Source organism: Hyla sarda, unplaced genomic scaffold, assembly GCF_029499605.1.
Source record: "Hyla sarda isolate aHylSar1 unplaced genomic scaffold, aHylSar1.hap1 scaffold_3540, whole genome shotgun sequence".
Taxonomy (NCBI): domain Eukaryota; kingdom Metazoa; phylum Chordata; class Amphibia; order Anura; family Hylidae; genus Hyla; species Hyla sarda.
This window is the reverse complement of record NW_026610307.1, coordinates 913-8,603: the sequence shown is the minus strand read 5'-3', so window position 1 is coordinate 8,603 and position 7,691 is coordinate 913. Positions and strand designations below refer to the sequence as shown.

General features: G+C 44.0%; 1 long non-coding RNA gene across 1 annotated transcript; it reads right to left on the bottom strand.

The window, feature by feature from the left end:
- Positions 1-2,945: 2,945 nt before the first annotated feature.
- Positions 2,946-7,190, bottom strand: LOC130331735 (uncharacterized). The gene is made up of 3 exons (XR_008874577.1): positions 7,087-7,190; positions 3,618-3,765; positions 2,946-3,045 (listed from the first exon to the last, which is right to left on the bottom strand). It is a non-coding gene; the product is annotated as an uncharacterized LOC130331735 (long non-coding RNA).
- Between the last annotated feature and the right edge of the window lie 501 nt (positions 7,191-7,691).

Genomic DNA, 7,691 nt, shown 5'->3' with positions numbered 1-7,691 from the left:
GCAGTGTCACCTCTCCAGTCATCACCAGACCCCTCCATTACTGTATAATGTCCCAGCAGTGTCACCTCTCCAGTCATCACCAGACCCCCCCATTACTGTATAATGTCCCAGCATTCCCAGCAGTGTCACCTCTCCAGTCATCACCAGACCCCTCCATTACTGTATAATGTCCCAGCATTCCCAGCAGTGTCACCTCTCCAGTCATCACCAGACCCCTCCATTACTGTATAATGTCCCAGCAGGGTCACCTCTCCAGTCATCACCAGACTCCTCCATTACTGTATAATGTCCCAGCAGTGTCACCTCTCCAGTCATCACCAGACCCCTCCATTACTGTATAATGTCCCAGCATTCCCAGCAGTGTCACCTCTCCAGTCATCACCAGACCCCTCCATTACTGTATAATGTCCCAGCAGTGTCACCTCTCCAGTCATCACCAGACCCCTCCATTACTGTATAATGTCCCAGCAGTCACCTCTCCAGTCATCACCAGACCCCTCCATTACTGTACAATGTCCCAGCAGTGTCACCTCTCCAGTCATCACCAGACCCCTCCATTACTGTATAATGTCCCAGCAGTGTCACCTCTCCAGTCATCACCAGACCCCTCCATTACTGTATAATGTCCCAGCATTCCCAGCAGTGTCACCTCTCCAGTCATCACCAGATCCCTCCATTACTGTATAATGTCCCAGCAGTGTCACCTCTCCAGTCATCACCAGACCCCTCCATTACTGTATAATGTCCCAGCATTCCCAGCAGTGTCACCTCTCCAGTCATCACCAGACCCCTCCATTACTGTATAATGTCCCAGCATTCCCAGCAGTGTCACCTCTCCAGTCATCACCAGACCCCTCCATTACTGTATAATGTCCCAGCATTCCCAGCAGTGTCACCTCTCCAGTTATCACCAGACCCCTCCATTACTGTATAATGTCCCAGCATTCCCAGCAGTGTCACCTCTCCAGTCATCACCAGACCCCTCCATTACTGTATAATGTCCCAGCATTCCCAGCAGTGTCACCTCTCCAGTCATCACCAGACCCCTCCATTACTGTATAATGTCCCAGCAGTGTCACCTCTCCAGTCATCACCAGACCCCTCCATTACTGTATAATGTCCCAGCAGTGTCACCTCTCCAGTCATCACCAGACCCCTCCATTACTGTATAATGTCCCAGCAGTGTCACCTCTCCAGTCATCACCAGACCCCTCCATTACTGTATAATGTCCCAGCAGTGTCACCTCTCCAGTCATCACCAGACCCCTCCATTACTGTATAATGTCCCAGCAGTGTCACCTCTCCAGTCATCACCAGACCCCTCCATTACTGTATAATGTCCCAGCAGTGTCACCTCTTCAGTCATCACCAGACCCCTCTATTACTGTATAATGTCCCAGCAGTGTCACCTCTCCAGTCATCACCAGACCCCTCCATTACTATATAATATCCCAGCAGTGTCACCTCTCCAGTCATCACCAGACCCCTCCATTACTGTATAATGTCCCAGCAGTGTCACCTCTCCAGTCATCACCAGACCCCTCCATTACTGTATAATGTCCCAGCATTCCCAGCAGTGTCACCTCTCCAGTCATCACCAGACCCCTCCATTACTGTATAATGTCCCAGCAGTGTCACCTCTCCAGTCATCACCAGACTCCTCCATTACTGTATAATGTCCCAGCAGTGTCACCTCTCCAGTCATCACCAGACCCCTCCATTACTGTATAATGTTCCAGCAGTGTCACCTCTCCAGTCATCACCAGACCCCTCCATTACTGTATAATGTCCCAGCATTCCCAGCAGTGTCACCTCTCCAGTCATCACCAGACCCCTCCATTACTGTATAATGTCCCAGCAGTGTCACCTCTCCAGTCATCACCAGACTCCTCCATTACTGTATAATGTCCCAGCATTCCCAGCAGTGTCACCTCTCCAGTCATCACCAGACCCCTCCATTACTGTATAATGTCCCAGCAGGGTCACCTCTCCAGTCATCACCAGACCCCTCCATTACTGTATAATGTCCCAGCATTCCCAGCAGTGTCACCTCTCCAGTCATCACCAGACCCCTCCATTACTGTATAATGTCCCAGCATTCCCAGCAGTGTCACCTCTCCAGTCATCACCAGACCCCTCCATTACTGTATAATGTCCCAGCATTCCCAGCAGTGTCACCTCTCCAGTCATCACCAGACCCCTCCATTACTGTATAATGTCCCAGCATTCCCAGCAGTGTCACCTCTCCAGTCATCACCAGACCCCTCCATTACTGTATAATGTCCCAGCAGTGTCACCTCTCCAGTCATCACCAGACCCCTCCATTACTGTATAATGTCCCAGCAGTGTCACCTCTTCAGTCATCACCAGACCCCTCCATTACTGTATAATGTCCCAGCAGTGTCACCTCTCCAGTCATCCCCAGACCCCTCCATTACTGTATAATGTCCCAGCAGTGTCACCTCTCCAGTCATCACCAGACCCCTCCATTACTGTATAATGTCCCAGCAGTGTCACCTCTCCAGTCATCACCAGACCCCTCCATTACTGTATAATGTCCCAGCAGTGTCACCTCTCCAGTCATCACCAGACCCCTCCATTACTGTATAATGTCCCAGCATTCCCAGCAGTGTCACCTCTCCAGTCATCACCAGACCCCTCCATTACTGTATAATGTCCCAGCAGTGTCACCTCTCCAGTCATCACCAGACCCCTCCATTACTGTATAATGTCCCAGCAGTGTCACCTCTCCAGTCATCACCAGACCCCTCCATTACTGTATAATGTCCCAGCATTCCCAGCAGTGTCACCTCTCCAGTCATCACCAGACCCCTCCATTACTGTATAATGTCCCAGCAGTGTCACCTCTCCAGTCAGCAGCTCCATCATCTTGTTGATGAGTTCTAGGATCTTCTGTTCATCCATTTCCTCATGTATCAGGGAGTGAGGTGGGGGCCCCGGGATTGGGCTCAGGGTTCTTCCCCATCCTTCACACACAGGGGCCCGACAGCGCCCACTAGAGGACTTCTTCACTACTGTGTAATCCTGTGTATGGAGAGACACATTAATATCACTACATACATTCCCAGAATCCCTCACCTCTCCAGTCATATCCATCTGTTATTCCATAGATAAGAATGAGGTCATGTGACATCACTCCCAGAATCCCTCACCTCTCCAGTCATATCCATCTGTTATTACATAGATAAGAATGAGGTCATGTGACATCACTCCCATAATCCCTCACCTCTCCAGTCATATCCATCTGTTATTCCATAGATAAGAATGAGGTCATGTGACATCACTCCCAGAATCCCTCACCTCCCCAGTCATATCCATCTGTTATTACATAGATAAGAATGAGGTCATTTGACATCACTCCCAGAATCCCTCACCTCTCCAGTCATATCCATCTGTTATTACAGAGATAAGAATGAGGTCATGTGACATCACTCCCAGAATCCCTCACCTCTCCAGTCATATCCATCTGTTATTACATAGATAAGAATGAGGTCATGTGACATCACTCCCAGAATCCCTCACCTCTCCAGTCATATCCATCTGTTATTACATAGATAAGAATGAGGTCATGTGACATCACTCCCAGAATCCCTCACCTCTCCAGTAAGCCGGAAGAGTATCTGTAGGGTGAGGTTTATGATCCTGTCGGCCATCTTGTTCCTGTCTCTCTCCATGGTTGATGGGTCATCCAGGAGAATTCTCTTATATAGAAGATATCAGCAGAGGATCCTGGATTGGAGAAACCTGAAGGGAAGAAGAGGAGACGATGATAAACCGCACCAGATTCTATGGAGAAATAAAATCCATTTCCTGGAGATAATCTGGGGAAACATCGGAGGAGACATTATAGTCACAATCATGGAGGCTGTAAACCTAGTCAGGGGATCCATCGTAGTCTGGGGCGGAGTCATGGGGGATGGGTAGAATATGGAGACAGGAATCCACCGTCCATGTTATCCAGGTAATACCAGAAGCCACGAGTGGTGAGAAGAGGGAAATGGTGGACAAAGGGGGAGATATATCAAAACCTGTGCAGAGCAAAAGCTGTCCAGTTGCCCATAGCAACCAATCAGATCACTTCTTTCATTTGGCAGAGGCCTTGTTAAAAATGAAAGAAGCGATCTGATTGATTGCTATGGCCAACTGGGTAACTTTTCCTCTGCACAGGTATAGATGAATCTTCTCCAAAGTGTCTGAGGACTCTTCATCATCCAGTAGATGTGACCTGTCATGGTCAGAGGTCACTGTTAAGGTCACACACCTTCTCTTACCATCCTACAAGTTTAGGTCACATATTCGGTAAGAACTCCTGGGACACATAGAATGATATAAAACACTTGGTAACATGGTGGACACCATGATAGAAACCAACCTGAGCCCAGGTCCAGGTTCACACTGGTGTCGGAACATCTGACAGTGAAAAATATACACTGTCAGCAGAAATTATCGCCAAGTCCTGCTAAATATGGGACATGAGAAGGAAAGACGGACCTCATTGGGGATGTCTCAGGATCCGGCGTTGTCTCTTGTGATAATGTCCACCCCGATCTTTTTACTTGCCCCAGAGTCTGCGACAGAGTAAAGTGAACTGGCCCTAAAGTCATTCGGGTCCTTGAAGTGAACATGGGGTTACAGTATATAATATGGGGCACAGTGTATTACTTTATATATGGGGCACAGTGTATTACTTCATATATGGGGTTACAGTATATAATTCATATATGGGGCACAGTGTATTACTTCATATATGGGGTTACAGTATATAATTCATATATGGGGTTACAGTATATAATATGGGGCACAGTGTATTACTTTATATATGGGGCACAGTGTATTACTTCATATATGGGGTTACAGTATATAATTCATATATGGGGCACAGTGTATTACTTCATATATGGGGTTACAGTATATAATTCATATATGGGGCACAGTGTATTACTTCATATATGGGGCACAGTGTATTACTTCATATATGGGGCAGTGTATTACTTCATATATGGGGTTACAGTATATAATATGGGGCACAGTGTATTACTTCATATATGGGACACAGTGTATTACTTCATATATAGGGCACAGTGTATTACTTCATATATGGGACACAGTGTATTACTTCATATATAGGGCACAGTGTATTACTTCATATATGGGACACAGTGTATTACTTCATATATAGGGCACAGTGTATTACTTCATATATGGGACACAGTGTATTACTTCATATATAGGGCACAGTGTATTACTTCATATATGGGACACAGTGTATTACTTCATATATGGGGCACAGTGTATTACTTCATTTATGGGGCAGTGTATTACTTCATATATGGGGTTACAGTATATAATATGGGGCACAGTGTATTACTTCATATATAGGGCACAGTGTATTACTTCATATATGGGGTTACAGTATATAATATGGGGCACAGTGTATTACTTCATATATGGGACACAGTGTATTACTTCATATATGGGGCACAGTGTATTACTTCATATATGGGACACAGTGTATTACTTCATATATGGGACACAGTGTATTACTTCATATATGGGGCACAGTGTATTACTTCATATATGGGGCACAGTGTATTACTTCATATATGGGGTTACAGTATATAATATGGGGCACAGTGTATTACTTCATATATAGGGCACAGTGTATTATTTCATATATGGGGTTACAGTATATAATTCATATATGGGACACAGTGTATTACTTCATATATGGGGCACAGTGTATTACTTCATATATGGGGCAGTGTATTACTTCATATATGGGGTTACAGTATATAATATGGGGCACAGTGTATTACTTCATATATAGGGCACAGTGTATTACTTCATATATGGGGCACAGTGTATTACTTCATATATGGGGCAGTGTATTACTTCATATATGGGGTTACAGTATATAATATGGGGCACAGTGTATTACTTCATATATAGGGCACAGTGTATTACTTCATATATGGGGTTACAGTATATAATATGGGGCACAGTGTATTACTTCATATATGGGGCACAGTGTATTACTTCATATATGGGGCAGTGTATTACTTCATATATGGGGTTACAGTATATAATATGGGGCACAGTGTATTACTTCATATATAGGGCACAGTGTATTATTTCATATATGGGGTTACAGTATATAATATGGGGCACAGTGTATTACTTCATATATAGGGCACAGTGTATTACTTCATATATGGGGTTACAGTATATAATATGGGGCACAGTGTATTACTTCATATATGGGGCACAGTGTATTACTTCATATATGGGGCAGTGTATTACTTCATATATGGGGTTACAGTATATAATATGGGGCACAGTGTATTACTTCATATATAGGGCACAGTGTATTATTTCATATATGGGGTTACAGTATATAATATGGGGCACAGTGTATTACTTCATATATAGGGCACAGTGTATTACTTCATATATGGGGTTACAGTATATAATATGGGGCACAGTGTATTACTTCATATATAGGGCACAGTGTATTACTTCATATATGGGGCAGTGTATTACTTCATATATGGGGTTACAGTATATAATATGGGGCACAGTGTATTACTTCATATATAGGGCACAGTGTATTATTTCATATATGGGGTTACAGTATATAATATGGGGCACAGTGTATTACTTCATATATAGGGCACAGTGTATTACTTCATATATGGGGTTACAGTATATAATATGGGGCACAGTGTATTACTTCATATATAGGGCACAGTGTATTACTTCATATATGGGGTTACAGTATATAATTCATATGAATATTACTTTATATATGAGGCATATCGAGTTATTGATATAAAGGGCACAGGATATAAATCATATATGGAGAGACAGGGTATTATTTCATATATGTGGGTACACTATATTATGGTAGTATTGTATTTACATGGTGCAGTGCATGGCAATCCTATACACTATGTGAAGCAGGTGGCTTTAGGGGGCACAGTGTGTGGCAGGTACATATATATATATATATATATATATTGCACTAATCATAGATTGGGTTAAAAACTGATGTTTAGGAAATATTACCTGTAGGTCATATGATCGAGCTGGGTTATATATTCCTTCTGTGTTTAGATATTTATATGTACACACATACATTCTTCTGTCTTACAGGACCTGCGATGATGTCACCGTCATGTGATCAGTCACATGGAGGAGGAGGAGTCACATGATCAGGGGCTGCTGCTCTAGGCTCATCTGCTCAGTGTATGCAGGACTCTGCTGTGCTGGTTGTGATCGCTGCTGGATGAGCTGAAGTTATGTGTATGCAGCAGAGCTGTGTGTGTGTGTGATGTGCGTGGTGCAGAGCTGTGTATGTGTGTGTTATATATGTCTGCAGCAGAGCTGTGTGTAATGTGCATGTAGCTGAGCTGTATGTGTACACAGTAGAGCTGTATATGTGTAATGTGCATGTAGCTGAGCTGTATGTGTACACAGTAGAGCTGTATATGTGTAATGTACATGTAGCTGAGCTGTATGTGTACACAGTAGAGCTGTATATGTGTAATGTTGCATGTAGCTGAGCTGTATGTGTACACAGTAGAGCTGTATATATGTAATGTGCATGTAGCTGAGCTGTATGTGTACACAGTAGAGCTGTATATGTGTAATGTACATGTAGCTGAGCTGTA